Raw genomic sequence first — 21,228 nt, forward strand, 5'->3', positions numbered from 1 at the left:
CCTCTAGGGCATATTTCCAATAGTCTCCCACTTGCACTAGAGTCAATAATCTAGTTACATTGTGATGAATCGAACACCCATAGAGTTCTGGTGTTGATCATGTTTTGCTCTAGGGAGAGGTTTAGTCAACGGATCTGCTACATTCAGGTCCGTATGTACTTTACAAATATCTATGTCTCCATTTTGAACACTTTCACGAATGGAGTTGAAGCGACGCTTGATATGCCTGGTCTTCCTGTAAAACCTGGGCTCCTTGGCAGGGGCAATAGCTCGAGTGTTGTCACAGAAAAGAGTCATCGGGCCCGACGCATTGGGAATGACTCCTAGGTCAGTAATGAACTCCTTCACCTAGATTGCTTCCTGTGCTGCCTCCGAGGCTACCATGTACTCCGCTTCACATGTAGATCCCGCCACAACACTTTGCTTGCAACTGCACCAGCTTACTGCCCCACCATTCAAAATATACACGTATCCGGTTTGTGACTTAGAGTCACCCAAATCTGTGTCGAAGCTAGCATCGACGTAACCCTTTACGACGAGCTCTTCATCACCTCCATAAACGAGAAACATATCCTTAGTCCTCTTCAGGTACTTCAGGATATTCTTGACCGCTGTCCAGTGTTCCATGCCGGGATTACTTTGGTACCTTCCTACCAAACTTACGGCAAGGTTTACATCAGGTCTGGTACACAGCATGGCATACATAATAGACCCTATGGCCGAGGCATAGGGGACGGCACTCATCTTTTCTCTATCTTCTGCCGTGGTCGGGCATTGAGCCGTGCTCAATTGCACACCTTGCAATACAGGCAAGAACCCCTTCTTGGACTGATCCATATTCAACTTCTTCAATATCTTGTCAAGGTACGTACTTTGTGAAAGACCAATGAGGCGTCTCGATCTATCTCTATAGATTTTGATGCCAAATATATAAGCAACTTCTCCAAGGTCCTTCATTGAAAAACACTTGTTCAAGTAGGCCTTTATGCTTTCCAAGAATTCTATATCATTTCCCATCAACAGTATGTCATCCACATATAATATGAGAAATGCTATGGAGCTCCCACTCACTTTCTTGTAAACACAGGCTTCTCCATAAGTCTGTGTAAACCCAAACGCTTTGATCATCTCATCAAATCGAATGTTCCAACTCCGAGATGCTTGCACCAGCCCATAGATTGAGCGTTGGAGCTTGCACACCTTGTTAGCATTCTTAGGATCGACAAAACCTTCCGGTTGCATCATATACAATTCTTCCTTAAGAAAGCCATTAAGGAATGCCGTTTTGACGTCCATTTGCCATATCTCATAATCATAGAATGCGGCAATTGCTAACATGATTCAGACGGACTTCAGCTTCGCTACGGGTGAGAAAGTCTCATCGTAGTCAACCCCTTGAACTTGTCGATAACCCTTAGCGACGAGTCGAGCCTTGTAGATGGTCACATTAACATCTACGTCTGTCTTCTTTTTAAAGATCCATTTATTTTCTATGGCTCGCCGATCATCGGGCAAGTCAGTCAAAGTCCATACTTCGTTTTCATACATGGATCCTATCTCGGATTTCATGGCTTCTAGCCATTTGTCGGAATCTGGGCCCGCCATCGCTTCCTCATAGTTCGAATGTTCACCATTGTCTAACAACATGATTTCCAAGACAGGGTTGCTGTACCACTCTGGTGCGAAACATGTCCTTGTGGACCTATGAAGTTCAGTAGCAACTTGATCTGAAGTTTCATGATCATCATCATTAACTTCCTCTCTAGTCGGTGCAGGCACCTCAGGAACATTTTCCTGAGTTGCGCCACTTTCCGGTTCAAGAGGTAATACTTCATCAAGTTCTACTTTCCTCCCACTTACTTCTTTCGAGAGAAACTCTTTCTCTAGAAAGGATCCATTCTTGGCAACAAAGATCTTGCCTTCGGATCTGAGGTAGAAGGTATACCCAATAGTTTCTTTAGGGTATCCTATGAAGACGCATTTTTCCGACTTGGGTTCGAGCTTTTCAGGTTGAAGTTTCTTAACATAAGCATCGCATCCCCAAACTTTTAGAAACGAAAGCTTAGGTTTCTTCCCAAACCATAATTCATACGGCGTCGTCTCAACGGATTTTGACGGAGCCCTATTTAAAGTGAATGTGGCAGTCTCTAAAGCATAGCCCCAAAATGACAGCGGTAGATCGATAAGAGACATCATAGATCGCACCATATCCAATAGAGTGCGATTACGACATTCGGACACACCATTACGCTGAGGTGTTCCAGGCGGTGTGAGTTGTGAAACTATTCCACATTTCCTTAAGTGCGTGCCAAATTCGTGACTCAAGTATTCTCCCCCACGATCTGATCGCAAGAACTTGATTTTCCTGTCACGTTGATTCTCAACCTCACTCTAAAATTCCTTGAAATTTTCAAAGGTCTCAGACTTGTGTTTCATTAAGTAGACATACCCATATCTACTCAAGTCATCAGTGAGGGTGAGAACATAACGATAGCCACCGCAAGCCTCAACACTCATTGGACCGCACACATCAGTATGTACGATTTCCAATAAGTTGGTTGCTCGCTCCATTGTTCCTGAGAACGGAGTCTTGGTCATTTTACCCATGAGGCATGGTTCGCACGTGTCAAATGATTCGTAATCAAGAGACTCCAAAAGTCCATTTGCATGGAGCTTCTTCATGCGTTTGACACCTATGTGACCAAGGCGGCAGTGCCACAAGTATGTGGGACTATCATTATCAACTTTACATCTTTTGGTATTCACACTATGAATATGTGTAACATTACGCTCGGGATTCATTAAGAATAAACCATTCACCAGCGGGGCATGACCATAAAACATATCTCTCATATAAATAAAACAACCATTATTCTCGGATTTAAATGAGTAGCCATCTCGAATTAAACGAGATCTTGATACAATGTTCATGCTCAAAGCTGGCACTAAATAACAATTATTGAGGTTTAAAACTAATCCCATAGGTAAATGTAGAGGTAGCGTGCCGACGGCGATCACATCGACCTTGGAACAATTCCCGACGCGCATCGTCACCTCATCCTTCACCAGTCTCCGCTTATTCCACAGCTCCTGCTTTGAGTTACAAATATGAGCAACCGCACCGGTATCAAATACCCAGGAGCTACTACGAGTACTGGTAAGGTACACATCAATTACATGTATATCACATATACCTTTAGTGTTGCCGGCCTTCTTGTCCGCTAAGTATTTGGGGCAGTTCCGCTTCTAGTGACCACTTCCCTTGCAATAAAAACACTCAGTCTCGGGCTTGGGTCCATTCTTTGGCTTCTTCCCGGCAGCTTGCTTACCGGGCGCGGCAACCCCCTTGCCGTCCTTCTTGAAGTTCTTCTTACCCTTGCCTTTCTTAAACTTAGTGGTTTTATTCACCATCAACACTTGATGTTCCTTTTTGATCTCCACCTCCACTGATTTCAGCATTGAATATACCTTAGGAATGGTCTTTTCCATCCCTTGCATATTGAAGTTCATCACAAAGCTCTTGTAGCTCGGTGGAAGCGACTGAAGGATTCTGTCAATGACCGCGTCATCTGGGAGATTAACTCCCAGCCGAGTCAAGCGGTTGTGCAACCCAGACATTTTGAGTATGTGCTCACTGACAGAACTATTTTCCTCCATCTTACAACTGAAGAACTTGTTGGAGACTTCATATCTCTCAACCCGGGCATGAGCTTGGAAAGCCATCAGCTCTTCGAACATCTCATATGCTCCGTGTTGCTCAAAACGCTTTTGGAGCCCCGATTCTAAGCTGTAAAGCATGCCGCACTGAACGAGGGAGTAATCATCAGCACGCTGCTGCCAAGCGTTCATAACGTCTTGGTTCTCTGGGATGGGTGCGTCACCTAGCGGTGCTTCTAGGACATAATCTTTCTTGGCAGCTATGAGGATGATCCTCAGGTTCCGGACCCAGTCCGTATAGTTGCTGCCATCATCTTTCAGCTTGGTTTTCTCTAGGAACGCGTTGAAGTTGAGGGCAACATTAGCGTGGGCCATTTGATCTACAAGACATATTGTAAAGATTTTAGACTAAGTTCATGATAATTAAGTTCATCTAATCAAATTATTCAATGAACTCCCACTCAGATAGACATCCCTCTAGTCATCTAAGTGAAACATGATCCGAGTCAACTAGGCCGTGTCCGATCATCACGTGAGACGGACTAGTCAACATCGGTGAACATCTTCATGTTGATCGTATCTTCTATACGACTCATGCTCGACCTTTCGGTCTTCCGTGTTTCGAGGCCATGTCTGTACATGCTAGGCTCGTCAAGTCAACCTAAGTGTATTGCGTGTGTAAATCTGGCTTACACCCATTGTATTCGAACGCTAGAATCTATCACACCCGATCATCATGTGGTGCTTCGAAACAATGAACCTTCGCAACGGTGCATAGTTAGGGGGAACACTTTCTTGAAATTATTACGAGGGATCATCTTATTTAAGCTACCATCGTTCTAAGCAAATAAGATGTAAAGCATGATAAACATCACATGCAATCAAATAGTGACATGATATGGCCAATATCACTTTGCTCCTTATGATCTCCATCTTTGGGGCGCCATGATCATCGTCGTCACCGGCATGACACCATGATCTCCATCATCGTATCTTCATGAAGTTGTCTCGTCATCTATTACTTCTACTACTATGGCTAACGGTTTAGCAATAAAGTAAAGTAATTACATGACGTTATATATTGACACGCAGGTCATAAATAAATTAAGACAACTCCTATGGCTCCTGCCGGTTGTCATACTCATCGACATGCAAGTCATGATTCCTATTACAAGAACATGATCAATCTCATACATCACATATATCATTCATCACATCCTTTTGGCCATATCATATCACACGACACATGCTGCAAAAACAAGTTAGACGTCCTCTAATTGTTGTTGCAAATTTTTACGTGGCCGCTATAGGTTTCTTAGCAAGAACGTTTCTTACCTACGCCAAAACCACAACGTGATATGCCAATTTATATTTGCCCTTCATAAGGACCCTTTTCATCGAATCCGATCCGACTAAAGTGGGAGAGACAGACACCCGCTAGCCACCTTATGCAACTAGTGCATGTCAGTCGGTGGAACCAGTCTCACGTAAGCATACGTGTAAGGTCGGTCCGGGCCACTTCATCCCACGATGCCGCCGAATCAAGATAAGACTAGTAACGGTAAGTAAATTGACAAAATCAACGCCCACAACAACTTGTGTTCTACTCGTGCATAGAAACTACGCATAGACCTAGCTCATGATGCCACTGTTGGGGAACGTAGCAGAATTTTAAAATTTTCTATGCATCACCAAGATCAATCTATGGAGTCATCTAGCAACGAGGGAAAGGGGAGTGCATCTACATACCCTTGTCGATCGCGAGCGGAAGCGTTCAAGAGAACGGGGTTGATGGAGTCGTACTCGTCGTGATCCAAATCACCGATGACCGAGCACCGAACGGACGGCACCTCCGCGTTCAACACACGTACGGTTGGGGAAGACGTCCCCTCCTTCTTGATCCAGCAAGGGGAAGGAGAGGTTGATGGAGATCCAGCAGCACGACGGCGTGGTGGTGGAAGCAACGGGATCTCGGCAGGGCTTCGCCAAGCTCTAACGAGAGGGAGAGGTGTTACGGGGGGAAGAGGGAGGCGCCAGGGGCTTGGTTGCACAGCCCTCCCTCCCCCCTCTTTATATAGGGGTCCAGGGGGGCGCCGGCCCCTCTATATCCCATCTAGATGGGGGGGGGCAAGGGGGGTGGCTTGCCCCCCAAGCCAAGTGGGGCGCCCCCACCCCTAGGGTTTCCAACCCTAGGCGCAGGGGGAGGCCCAAGGGGGGCGCACCAGCCCATCAGGGGATGGTTCCCCTCCCACTTCAGCCCATGGGGCCCTCCGGGATAGGTGGCCCCACCCGGTGGACCCCCGGGACCCTTCCGGTGGTCCCGGTACAATACCGGTGACCCTAGAAACTTTCCCGGTGGCCGAAACTGGACTTCCTATATATAATTCTTCACCTCTGGACCATTCCGGAACTTGTCGTGATGTCCGGGATCTCATCCGGGACTCTGAACAACTTTCGGGTTACCGCATACTAATATCTCAACAACCCTAGCGTCACCGAACCTTAAGTGTGTAGACCCTATGGGTTCGGGAGACAGGCAGACATGACCGAGACGACTCTCCAGTCAATAACCAACAGCGGGATCTGGATACCCATGTTGGCTCCCACATGCTCCTCGATGATCTCATCGGATGAACCACGATGTCGAGGATTCAATCAATCCCGTATACAATTCCCTTTGTCAATCGGTATGTTACTCGCCCGAGACTCGATCGTCGGTATCCCAATACCTCGTTCAATCTCGTTACCGGAAAGTCACTTTACTCGTACCGTAATGCATGATCCCGTGATCAACCACTTGGTCACATTGAGCTCATTATGATGATGCATTACCGAGTGGGCCCAGAGATACCTCTTCGTCATACTCATACGGAGTGACAAATCCCAGTCTCGATTCATGCCAACCCAACAGACACTTTTGGAGATACCCGTAGTGCACCTTTATAGTCACCCAGTTACATTGTGACGTTTGGCACACCCAAAGCACTCCTACGGTATCCGGGAGTTGCACAATCTCATGGTCTAAGGAAATGATACTTGACATTCAGAAAAGCTCTAGCCAACAAACTACACGATCTTGTGCTATGCTTAGGATTGGGTCTTGTCCATCACATCATTCTCCTAATGATGTGATCCCGTTATGAATGACATCTAATGTCCATAGTCAGGAAACCATGACTATCTTTCAATGACATCTAATGTCCATAGTCTGGAAACCATGACTATCGTTTGATCAACGAGCTATTCAACTAGAGGCTCACTAGGGACGTGTCGTGGTCTATGTATTCACACATGTATTACGATTTCCAGATAACACAATTATAGCATGAACAATAGACAATTATCATGAACAAGGAAATATAATAATAACCATTTTATTATTGCCTCTAGGGCATATTTCCAATAGTCTCCCACTTGCACTAGAGTCAATAATCTAGTTACATTGTGATGAATCGAACACCCATAGAGTTCTGGTGTTGATCATGTTTTGCTCTAGGGAGAGGTTTAGTCAACGGATCTGCTACATTCAGGTCCGTATGTACTTTACAAATATCTATGTCTCCATTTTGAACACTTTCACGAATGGAGTTGAAGCGACGCTTGATATGCCTGGTCTTCCTGTAAAACCTGGGCTCCTTGGCAGGGGCAATAGCTCGAGTGTTGTCACAGAAAAGAGTCATCGGGCCCGACGCATTGGGAATGACTCCTAGGTCAGTAATGAACTCCTTCACCCAGATTGCTTCTTGTGCTGCCTCCGAGGCTGCCATGTACTCCGCTTCACATGTAGATCCCGCCACAACACTTTGCTTGCAACTGCACCAGCTTACTGCCCCACCATTCAAAATATACACGTATCCGGTTTGTGACTTAGAGTCATCCAGATCTGTGTCGAAGCTAGCATCGATGTAACCCTTTACGACGAGCTCTTCATCACCTCCATAAACGAGAAACATATCCTTAGTCCTCTTCAGGTACTTTAGGATATTCTTGACCGCTGTCCAGTGTTCCATGCCGGGATTACTTTGGTACCTTCCTACCAAACTTACGGCAAGGTTTACATCAGGTCTGGTACATAGCATGGCATACATAATAGACCCTATGGCCGAGGCTTCCTACCAAACTTACGGCAAGGTTTACATCACCTCTAGGGCATATTTCCAACAAAATGTGTTTATAGTTACTATGATGTTCAACAAATTAAAGAATTTGTTGCTTTTAAGGGTTCTTACGAAATTGCTTCTTTGATTGAAAAGTATGATGCTACTCTTTACAAATCTGAAATTTTTTCCATACTTAAATATTGCTATGATAATTATGCTTCTAATGCCTATGTTGAAACATATATTGAGGACTACTCCGCTGTCCAAGAAGAGACTAATATTTTGTAGGAGTCTATGGAAGAAGAAATTGATGAAACTGTGAGCTCATTGGATGAAAAAGATGATGAGGAGAGCGAAGAACAAAAGGAGGAAGAGCGGATTAGCTACCTGTGCCCACCTTCTAATGAGAGTAACTCTTCCACTCATACATTGTTTAATTTCCCTTCATGCTTACCGAAGGATGAATGCTATGATAATTGCTATGATCCCGTGGATTCTTTTGAAATATTGCTTTTTGATGATGCTTGCTATGCTTGTGGCCAAGATGCCAATATGAATTATGCTTATGAAGATGAACTTGCTATAGTTCCTTATGTTAAACATGAAATTGTTGCTATTGCACCCACGCATGATAGTCCTATTATCTTTTTGAATTCTCCCGACTACACTATATCGGAGAAGTTTGCACTTATTAAGGATTATATTGATGGGTTGTGTTTTACTATTACACATGATAATTTTGATGAATATAATATGCATGTGCTTGCTGCTCCTACATGCAATTATTATGAGAGAGGAACTATATCTCCACCTCTCTATGTTTCCCACACAATAAAATTGTAAGAAACTATTTATACTATGCATTGGCCTTTACTATGTGTGCAAGAATTGTTCTTTTATGACATGCCGATGCATAGGAAGAGAGTTAGACTTCTTCATTACATGATATATGTTGCTTTGTGCTCACTACTAAATTGCAAATCATTGCTAATTAAAATTGGCTTTGTTATACCTTCGGATCCGGATGGATTCACTACTTGAGCACTATATGCCTAGCTTAATGGCTTTAAAGAAAGCACTGCCAGGGAGACAACCCGGAAGTTTTAGAGAGTCATTTATTTCTGTTGAGTGCTTTTATACAGTTTAAAAACAACAAAAATAAATAGGGGAGCCCAAAACTTTTTCAAAAAGGAAAGTGAAAGTGAGAAAGACAAGCATTGTTGAAATGGGAGAGCTCCTTGAACTTTGTTCATGCTCACGACAACTTTGTGAATCTTGATTACATAAACTTTTCAACAAAAATAATTATCCCCTTGTACAATTCCATTGTATTATAAAAATAATGTGCCAAGGTTTGCCTTTAGGATGTTTTAGATGCTTGTTGGTTTGTACGGTGCAGGACAGAAACTTTGGCTGTAGTGCGCGATTTTACATTTTTAGCTGGAACGTCAAATGGTTCTGATTCTTTTTGCAAACACTTTCTATACAAATTTTTTATTTTTCCTAATTTTGGCAGAATTCTTAAAGTATCAGAAGTATGGTGAATGTTCAGATTATTACAGACTGTTCTGTTTTAGACAGATTCTGTTTTTGATGCATAGGTTGCTTGTTTTGATGAAACTAACGATTTATATCAGTGGATTAAGCCATGGAAAAGTTATATTACAGTAGAAACAATGCAAAAACAAAATATGAATTGGTTTGCAATAGTACTTAGAGTAGTGATTTGCTTTATTATACTAACGGATCTTACCGTGTTTTCTGTTGAAGTTTTGTGTGGATGAAGTGTTCGATGATCGAGAAGGTCTCGATGTGAGAAGAAGGAAGAGAGGCAAGAGCTCAAGCTTGGGGATGCCCGAGGCACCCCAAGTAAATATTCAAGGAGACTCAAGCGTCTAAGCTTGGGGATGCCACGGAAGGCATCCCCTCTTTCTTCAACAAATATCGGTATGTTTTCAGATTCGTTTCGTTCATGTGATATGTGCAAATCTTGGAGCGTCTTTTGCATCTAGTTTTCATTTTTCTTTTATGCACCATGCTGGTATGAGATAGTCCTTGGTTTATTTATAGAATGCTCTTTTCACTTCACTTATATCTTTTGAGTACGGCTTTATAGAATGCTTCATGTGCTTCACTTATATCATTTGAAGTTTGGATTGCCTGTTTCTCTTTACATAGAAAACCGCCATTTGTAGAATGCTCTTTTGCTTCACTTATATTTGTTAGAGCGTGGGCATATCTTTTGTAGAAAGAATTAAACTCTCTTGCTTCACTTATATCTATTTAGAGAGATGACATGAACTGGTCATTCACATGGTTAGTCATAAAATCCTACATAAAACTTGTAGATCACTGAATATGCTATGTTTGATTCCTTGCAATAGTTTTGCGATATAAAGATGGTGATATTAGAGTCATGCTAGTGGGTAGTTGTGGATTGTAGAAATACTTGTGTTGAGGTTTGTGATTCCCGTAGCATGCACGTATGGTGAACCGTTATGTAACGAAGTCGGAGCATGATTTATTTATTGATTGTCTTCCTTATGAGTGGCGGTCGGGGACGAGCGATGGTATTTTCCTACCAATCTATCCCCCTAGGAGCATGCGCGTAGTACTTTGTTTCGATAGCTAATAGACTTTTGCAATAAGTATGTGAGTTCTTTATGACTAATGTTGAGTCCATGGATTATACGCACTCTCACCCTTCCACCATTGCTAGCCTCTCTAGTACCGCGCAACTTTCGCCGGTACCATAAACCCACCATATACCTTCCTCAAAACAGCCACCATACCTACCTATCATGTCATTTCCATAGCCATTCTGAGATATATTGCCATGCAACTTCCATCATCATCATATACATGACTTGAGCATTCATTGTCATATTGCTTTGCATGATCGTAAGATAGCTAGCATGATGTTTTCGTGGCTTGTACGTTTTTTGATGTCATTGCTACGCTAGATCATTGCACATCCCGGCACACCGCCGGAGGCATTCATATATAGTCATATCTTTGTTCTAGATATCGACTTGTGATATTGAGTTGTAAGTAAATAAAAGTGTGATGATCATCATTATTAGAGCATTGCCCCAGTGAGGAAAGGGTGATGGAGACTATGATTCCCCCACAAATCGGGATGAGACTCCGGACTTTAAAAATAAATAAAAGAGTCCAAAGAAGCCCAAATAAAAAAAGAGGCCAAAGAAGCCCACCAAAAAAATATAAAAAATGAGAGAAAAAGAGAGAAGGGGCAATGTTACTATCCTTTTACCACACTTATGCTTCAAAGTAGCACCATGTTCTTCATATAGAGAGTCTCTTGAGTTATCACTTCCATATACTAGTGGGAATTTTCATTATAGAACTTGGCTTGTATATTCCGATTATGGGCTTCCTCAAACGCCCGAGGTCTTCATGAGCAAGCAAGTTGGATGCACACCCACTTAGTTTTTGTTTGAGATTTCATACACTTATAGCTCTAGTGCATCCGTTGCATGGCAATCCCTACTCACTCACATTGATATCTATTGATGGGCATCTCCATAGCCCGTTGATACGCCTAGTTGATGTGAGACTATCTTCTCCTTTTTGTCTTCTCCACATCCACCATTCTATTCCACCTATAGTGCTATGTCCATGGCTCACGCTCATGTATTACGTGAAAGTTGAAAAGGTTTGAGAATGTCAAAAGTATCAAACAATTGCTTGGCTTGTCATCGGGGTTGTGCATGATGTGAATATTTTGTGTGGTGAAGATGGAGCATAGCCAGACTATATGATTTTGTAGGGATAACTTTCTTTGGCCATGTTATTTTGAAAAGACATGATTGCTTTATTAGTAGGCTTGAAGTATTATTGTTTTTATGTCAAATGATAGACTATTGCTTTGAATCACTCGTGTCTTAATATTCATGCCATGATTAGATATGTGATCAAGATTATGCTAGGTAGAATTCCACATCAAAAATTATCTTTTTATCATTTACCTACTCGAGGAAGGGCAGGAATTAAGCTTGGGGATGTTGATACGTCTCTGTCGTATCTATAATTTTTGATTGTTCCATGCCAATATTCTACAACTTTTATATACTTTTGGCAACTTTTTATACTATTTTTCGGACTAACATATTGATCCAGTGCCCAGTGCCAGTTCCTGTTTGTTGCATGTTTTTGTTTCGCAGAATATCCATATCAAACGGAGTCCAAACGGGATAAAAACTGTCGAAGATTTTTTTGGAATATATATGATTTTTAGGAAGAAAAATCCACGCGAGACGATGCCCAAGGGGGGCACGAGGTAGGGGGCGCCCCCCTGACCCTCGTGGCCACCCTGTAAGGTGGTTGATGCCCTCCTTTCGCTGCAAGAAAGCTAATATCCGGATAGAGTTCGTGTTAAAATTTCAGCCCAATCAGAGTTACGGATCTCCGGGAATATAAGAAACGGTGAAAGGGTAGAATCTGAGAACGCAGAAACAGAGAGAGACAAAGAGACAGATCCAATCTCGGAGGGGCTCTCGCCCCTCCCATGCCATGGAGGCCATGGACCAGAGGGGAAACGCTTCTCCCATCTAGGGAGGAGGTCAAGGAAGAATAAGAAGGAGGGGGGCTCTCTCCCCCTCTCTTCCGGTGGCACCGGAGTGCCACCGGGGGCCATCATCATCACCGCAATCTTCACCAACAACTTCACCGCCATCATCACCAACTCTTCCCCCCTCTATGCAGCGGTGTAACCTCTCTCTTACCCGCTGTAATCTCTACTTAAACATGGTGCTCAACGCTATATATTATTTCCCAATGATGTATGGCTATCCTATGATGTTTGAGTAGATCCGTTTTGTCCTATGGGCTATTTGATGATCAAGATTGGTTTGAGTTGCATGTTTTATTATTGGTGCTGTCCTATGGTGCTCTCTGTGTCGCGCAAGCGTGAGGGATCCCTGCTGTAGGGTGTTGCAATATGTTCATGATTCGCTTATAGTGGGTTGCGTGAGTGACTGAAACACAAACCCGAGTAAGGGAGTTGTTGCGTATGGGATAAAGAGGACTTGATACTTTAATGCTATGGTTGGGTTTTACCTTAATGATCTTTAGTAGTTGCGGATGCTTGCTAGAGTTCCAATCATAAGTGCATATGATCCAAGTAGAGAAAGTATGTTAGCTTATGCCTCTCCCTCAAATAAAATTGCAATAATGATTACCGGTCTAGTTATTGATTGCCTAGGGACAAATAACTTTCTCGTAACAAAAAGCTCTCTACTAAAACTAATTTAGTTGTGTCTTTATCTAAACAGCCCCTACTTTTTATTTACATGCTCTTTATTATCTTGCAAACCTATCCAAAAACACCTACATAATACTTCTAGTTTCATACTTGTTCTAGGTAAAGTGAACGTCAAGCGTGAGTAGAGTTGTATCGGTGGTCGATAGAACTTGAGGGAATATTTGTTCTGCCTTTAGCTCCTCATTGGGTTCGACACTGTTACTTATCGAAAACTGTTGTGATCCCCTATACTTGTGGGTTATGAAGAAGCGACAACAGCCATGAACATGCATTAAAATTAATCAACACCGAATGCAAGAATGAGTAGGATATAATCCACCATGAATATAAATATCGTAGAGGCTATATTGATTCTGTTTCAACTACATGCGTGAACATGTGCCAAGTCAAGCCAGTCGAATCGTTCAAAAGAGGATACCACCCTATCATACCACATCACAACCATTTTAATAGCATGTTGGCACGCAAGGTAAACCATTATAAGCTCCTAGCTAATTAAGCATGGCACAAGAAACTATGGTCTCTAGTTGTCATTGCAAACATGTTTATTCATAATAGGCTGAATCAGGAATGATGAACTAATCATATTTACAAAAACAAGAGAGGTCGAGTTCATACCAGCTTTTCTCATCTCAGTCAGTCCATCATATATCGTCATAATTGCCTTTCACTTGCACGACCGAACGATGTGGATAATAATAATAGTGCACGTGCATTGGACTAAGCTGGAATCTGCAAGCATTCAATAAATAGGAGGAGACAAGGCAATATGGGCTCTTTTGTCAGGTCAACAGTAATGCATATAAGAGCCACTTCAACAATTTAATCATGATCTTCTCCTATCGACCCCCAAAGAAAAGAAAAGAAATAAAACTATTTACACAGGAAAGCTCCCAACAAGCAAAAGAAGAACATGAAATCTTTTTGGGTTTTCTTTTTAATTACTACTACAAGCATGGAAATTAAAACTAGCTAAAAGCTACAACTATTTTTTTTGGTTTTTCTTAAGGTTTATTAAACACATAGGAAGAAAGCATAAAAAGAGAAAATAAACTAGCATGGATGATACAATGAAAAAGTATGAGCACCACCTCTAGCAATGAGTGTGTGAGTAAGAGATACTGTTTCTTGCTGGTCATGGAGGAAGGCGGTGAGGCCTGCATTCTCAGCCAATTCATAGAAATCATCATAAATCCTGGCTGCTCTCAAGAAATCATCACAAGGCCATTCACACGGCCGAACCTCCGTGATGTGAGGCAGATTATATTTGGGTTTCTTTGCTTCTTCATTTTGCTTTTCCTTCGAGCTTCGGCTCGATGAGCCCCTCAAAAATCTCTTCATTATTTTCTGAAAAATTCTGAAATTTTTAGTAACTTCAAACAAAAGTGAGCCAAACTCAACAAAATTGATAGCAACTACTCCTACAAGTGCCTAGAGCATATATCATGCATCAAAACTACTTGGAACCATATAAATTTGACATGCAAGCTCAAGAACATGGTCACCTAGGTAGCACAAATTTGCAATGAATAAATCACTAGAACAAAAACTAATTGGACCAATGGAGGAGTCACATACTAAGGAACAATCCCCCAAAGAAGTTTTGTGAGAGGTGCTTTGAGCAAGGAGATCGAAAATGGCAGCAAAATGAGCTTGGACTTGGGTTTGAGCTGGATAATGGTGTTTGTAGGAGGAAGAAGGAGTGTGTGGGTGCAGGAATAAGTGGAGGAGGGCCACCATGGGCCCACGAGGCAGGGGGCGCGCCCTCCACCCTCATGGCCAGGTGGATGCCCCCCTGCTGTGTTCTCAGTGCCAAATATTCTCAAATATTCCAGAAAAAATCATATTTAAATTTCAGGGCATTTGGAGAACTTTTATTTTCGGGGTATTTTTATATTGCACAGATAATTCAAATAACAGACAGAAAATACTATTTTTATTTTATTTAATATAAATAACAGAAAGTAGAAAGAGGGTACAGAGAGTTGTGTTTTCTAACTTCATCCATCTCATGATCATCAAAAGAAATCCATTAACAAGGTTGATCAAGTCTTGTTAACAAACTGATTCCAAATAACATGGAAACGGAGAATTTTTGAATAACACTAGGTTACCTCAACAGGGATATGCACATCCCCAACAATAAGAATATCATATTTCTTCTTGACAGTAGGAAGAGGAAATTCAAAACCTCCAAAAATAATCGATGGAATTTTTCCAATAGAATTGATACTGTGGACTTGAGGTTGTTTCCTCGAAAAGTGTACCATATGCTCACTACCATTAACATGAAAAGTGACATTGCCTTTGGTGCAATCAATAACATCCCCTGCAGTATTCAAAAAGGGTCTTCCAAGAATAATAGACATACTATCATCCTTGGGAATATCAAGAATAACAAAGTCCGTTAAAATAGTAACGTTTGCAACCACAACAGGCACATCCTCACAAATACCGACAGGTATAGCAGTTGATTTATCAGCCATTTGCAAAGATATTTCGGTAGGTGTCAACTTATTCAAATCAAGTCTACGATATAAAGAGAGAGGCATAACACTAACACCGGCTCCAAGGTCACGTAAAGCAGTTTTAACATAGTTTCTTTTAATGGAGCATGGTATAGTGGGTACTCCTGGATCTCCAAGTTTCTTTGGTATTCCACCCTTAAAAGTATAATTAGCAAGCATGGTGGAAATTTCAGCTTCCGGTATCTTTCTTTTATTAGTAACAATAATTTTCATGTACTTAGCATAAGGATTCATTTTGAGCATATCAGTTAATCGCATACGCATAAAGATAGGTCTAATCATTTCAGCAAAGCTCTCAAAATCCTCATCATCCTTTTTCTTGGATGGTTTGGGAGGAAAATGCATGGGTTTCTAAACCCAAGGTTCTCTTTCTTTACCATGTTTCCTAGCAACAAAGTATCTCTTATCATAACGTTGATTCTTTGATTGTGGGTTATCAAGATCAACAACAGGTTCAATTTCTATATCATTATCATTGGTAGGTTGGGCATCAACATCAACATTATCATTAACATTATCACTAGTTTCAGGTTCATTACCAGATTGTGTTTCAGCATCAGAAATAGAAATATCATTTGGATTCTTAGGTGTTTCAGCAACAGGTTCACTAGAAGCATGCAAAGTCCTATCATTTTTCTTTTTCTTCCTTTTAGAAGGACTAGGTGCATCTATATTATTTCTCCGAGAATCTTGCTCAATTCTCTTAGGGTGGCCTTCAGGATACAAAGGTACCTAAGTCATTCTACCAGTTCTAGTAGCCACTCTAACATCATAATCATTATTCTTACTATTCAATTCATTGAGCAAATCATTTTGAGCTTTAAGTACTTGTTCTACTTGAGTGGTAACCATAGAAGCATGTTTACTAATAAGTTTAAGTTCACCTTTGACATTAGCCATATAGTCACCCAAGTGTTCAAGCATATCTGCACTGTGTTTTAATTCTCTACCAAAATAAGCATTGAAGTCTTCTTGCTTAACCATAAATTTATCAAACTCATCTAAGCATGGGCTAGCAAACTTAGTAAATGGGATTTCAGCTTTATCATATCTATAGAGAGAATTTACCTTTACTACCTGTGTCGGGTTATCAAGACCATGTATTTCTTCAATAGGAGATGGATTAGAATTATGCATTTCTTCAACAGGCGGTAAACTAAGACCATGTATTTCTTCAATAGGAGGTAAATTCTTAACATCTTCAGTTTAATACCCTTTTCTTTCATGGATTTCTTTGCCTCTTGCATATCTCCAGGACTGAGAAATAGAACACCTCTCTTCTTCGGAGTTGGTTTAGGAATAGGCTCAGGAAGTGTCCAATTATTTTCATTAGTCAACATATTATTCAATAGAATTTCAGCTTCATCCGGTGTTCTTTCCCTGAAAACAGAACCAGCAACAGGTAATCTCTGGAAGCATCGGTTAGTCCATTATAAAAGATATCAAGTATTTCATTTTTCTTAAGAGGATGATCAGGCAAAGGATTAAGTAATTGGAGAAGCCTCCCCCAAGCTTGTGTGAGACTCTCTTCTTCAGTTTGCACAAAATTATATATATCCCTTAAAGCAGCTTGTTTCTTATGAGCAGGGAAATATTTAGCAGAGAAGTAATAAATCATATCCTTGGGACTACACACACAACCAGGATCAAGAGAATTAAACCATATCTTAGCATCACCCTTTAATGAGAACGAAAATATTTTAAGGATATAAAAGTAGCGAGTTCTCTCATCATTAGTGAACAGGGTGGCTATATCATTTAATTTAGTAAGATGTGCCACAACAGTTTCAGATTCATAGCCATAAAAAGGATCAGATTCAACCAAAGTAATTATATCAGGATCAACAGAGAATTCATAATCCTTATCAGTAACATAGATAGGTGAAGTAGCAAAAGCAGGGCTAGGTTTCATTCTAGCATTAAGGGATTGCTGCTTCCATTTAGCTAATAACCTCTTTAGATCATATATATCATTGCAAGCTAAAATTGCTCTAGTAGCTTCTTCATCCATTACATAACCCTCAGGAACAACAGACAATTCATATTTATTAGGCGGAGAGTCTTCATCATCACTTTCATCAATATTATCAGTTTCAATAATTTCATTCTCTCTAGCCCTAGCAAGTTGTTCATCAAGAAATTCACCAAGTGGCATAGTAGTATCAAGCATAGAAGTAGTTCATCATAAGTATCATGCATAGCACAAGTGGCATCATCAATAACACGCGACATATCAGAATCAATAGCAGATGCAGGTTTAGGTGTCGCAAGCTTACTCAAAACAGAAGGTGAATCAAGTGTTGAGCTAGATGACAGTTCCTTACCTCCCCTCGTAGTTGAGGGATAAATCTTGGTTCTTGGATCTTTCAAGTTCTTCATAATGATAAACAGATATAAATCCCAAGTGACTCAAAGAATAGAGCTATGCTTCCCGGCAACGGCGCTAGAAAATAGTCTTGATAACCCACAAGTATAGGGGATCGCAACAGTTTTCGAGGGTAGAATATTCAACCCAAATTTATTGATTTGACACAAGGGGAGCCAAAGAATATTCTCAAGTATTAGCAGCTGAGTTGTCAATTCAACCACACCTGGAAACTTAATATCTGCAACAAAGTATTTAGTAGCAAAGTAATATGATAGTAGTGGTAATGGTAGCAAAAGGTAATGATAACAAAAGTAATGTTTTTGGTATTTTGTAGTGATTGTAGCAATAGCAACAGAAAAAGTAAATAAGTGGAGAACAATATATGGAAAGCTCGTAGGCAATGGATCGGTGATAGAGAATTATGCCGGATGTGGTTCATCATGTAACAGTCATAACCTAGGGTGACACAGAACTAGCTCCAATTCATCAATGTAATATAGCATGTATTCCGAATATAGTCATACGTGCTTATGGAAAAGAACTTGCATGACATCTTTTGTCCTACCCTCCCGTGGCAGCGGGGTCCTAGCGGAAACTAAGGGATATTAAGGCCTCCTTTTAATAGAGTACCGGGCCAAAGCATTAACACATAGTGAATACATGAACTCCTGAAACTACGGTCATCATAGGGAGTGGTCCCGATCATTGTCACTTCGGGGTTGCCGGATCATAACACATAGTAGGTGACTATAGACTTGCAAGATAGGATCAAGAACTCACATATATTCATGAAAACATAATAGGTTCAGATCTGAAATCATGGCACTCGGGCCCTAGTGACAAGCATTAAGCATAGCAAAGTCATAGCAACATCAATCTCAGAACATAGTGGATACTAGGGATCAAACCCTAAGAAAACTAACTCGAGTACATGATAAATCTCATCCAACCCATCACTGTCTAGCAAGCCTACGATGGAATTACTCACGCACGGCCGTAAGCATCATGAAATTGGTGATGGAGGAAGGTTGATGATGATGATGGCAACAAATTCCCCTCTCCGGAGCCCCGAACGGACTCCAGATCAGCCCTCCCGAGAGGTTTTAGGGCTTGACGGTGGCTCCGTATCTAAAACGCGATGAATCCTTCTCCTTTATTTTTTTATCCCCGAAAGCAAATATATAGAGTTGGAGTTGAGGTCGGAGGAGCTTCAGGGGGCCCACGAGGTAGGGGGGCACGCCCCCACCCTCGTGGCTAGGGTGTGGGCCCCCTGGCCTTGATCTTTTGCCAGTATTTTTTATTATTTCAAAAAATACGCTCCGTGGAGTTTTAGGTCATTCCGAGAACTTTTGTTTCTGCACATAAATAACACCATGGCAATTCTGCTGAAAACAGCGTCAGTCCAGGTTAGTTCCATTCAAATCATGCAAGTTAGAGTCCAAAACAAGGGAAAAAGTGTTTGGAAAAGTATCGATGGAGACGTATCAGCCCCCTCTTTCCTTCTCCCCTCCTCCTCTTTCCTTCCCCTCCTAGTTGGACTAGGAACTAGGAGTAGGTTCTACTAGGAGTAGGTTCCCCGTTGGGGCGCACCCTATGAGGCCGCTGACCCGCTCCCCTTGCTCCTTTATATACGGGGGCACCCTAGAACACACAAGTTGACAGTTGTCTTAGCTGTGTGCGGTGCCTCCCTCCACCATATTCCACCTCGGTCATATCATCGTTGAAGGAAATTTGCCCTAGAGGCAATAATAGTTATTATTTATTTCCTTATATCATGATAATTGTTTATTATTCATGCTAGAATTGTATTAACTGGAAACTTAGTACATGTGTGAATACATAGACAAACAGAGTGTCACTAGTATGCCTCTACTTGACTAGCTCGTTGAATCAAAGATGGTTAAGTTTCCTAGCCATATACATGAGTTGTCATTTGATTAACGGTATCACATCATTAGAGAATGATGTAATTGACTTGAGCCATTCCGTTAGCTTAGCACTTGATCGTTTTAGTTTACTGCTATTGCTTTCTTCATGACTTATACATGTTCCTATGACTATGAGATTATGCAACTCCCGATTACCGGAGGAACACTTTGTGTGCTACCAAACGTCACAACATAACTGGGTGATTATAAAGGTGCTCTACAGGTGTCTCTGATGGTACTTGTTGAGTTGGCATAGATCGAGATTAGGATTTGTCACTCCGATTGTCGAAGAGGTATCTCTGGGCCCTCTCAGTAATGCACATCACTATAAGCCTTGCAAGAATTGTAACTAATGAGTTAGTTGCAGGATGATGTATTACGAAACAAGTAAAGAGACTTGCCGGTAACGAGATTGAACTAGGTATTGAGATACCAACAATCAAATCTCGGGCAAGTAACATACCGATGACAAAGGGAACAACGTATGTTGTTATGCGGTTTGACCGATAAAAATCTTTGTAGAATATGTAGGAACCAATATGAACATCCAGGTTCCGCTATAGGTTATTGACCGGAGACGTGTCTCGGTCATGTCTACATAGTTCTTGAACCCGTAGGGTCCGCACGCTTAAAGTTCTATGACGATCGGTATTATGAGTTTATGTGTTTTGATGTACCGAAGGTAGTTTGGAGTCCCGGATGAGATCGGGTACAAGACAAGGAGTCTCGAAATGGTAAAGACGTAAAGATCGATATATTGGACGACTATATTCGGACATCAGAAATGTTCCGAGTGATTCGGATATTTTTCAGAGTACCGGGGAGTTACGGGAATACGAGGAAGAAGTATTGGGCCTCATGTGCCAAGTGGTGGAAGAGAGGAGGCAGGACAAGGCAGGGCGCGCGACCCCGCTAGCCCAAACCGAATTGGACTAGGGGGCCGGCCCCCTTGCCTCCATTCCTCCCTCTCCTTCCTTCTCCCTCTCCTCCTCCCTTCCCCCCTCCTAGTAGGAGTAGGAAAGGGGAGTCCTACTCCTACTAGGAGGAGGTATCCTCCTCCTGGCGCGCCCTGCAAGGGCCGGCCGGCCTCCCCCCTTGCTCCTTCATATACGGGGGCAGGGGGGCACCCCAAGACACACAAGTTGATCATTGATCTCTCTTAGCCGTGTGCGGTACCCCCCTCCACCATAACCCACCTCGGTCATATCGTAGCGGTGCTTCGGCGAAGCCCTGCGTCGGTAGCATCATCATCACTGTCATCACGCCGTCGTGCTGACGAAACTCTCCCTCAAAGCTCTGCTGGATCGGAGTTCGTGGGACGTCGGGGAGCTGAATGTGTGCTGAACTCGGAGGTGCCGTCACA

Source organism: Triticum urartu, chromosome 1A (genome assembly GCF_056163025.1).
Source record: "Triticum urartu cultivar PI428250 chromosome 1A, HENAU_Tu73, whole genome shotgun sequence".
In the NCBI taxonomy this organism is placed as follows: Eukaryota; Viridiplantae; Streptophyta; class Magnoliopsida; order Poales; family Poaceae; genus Triticum; species Triticum urartu.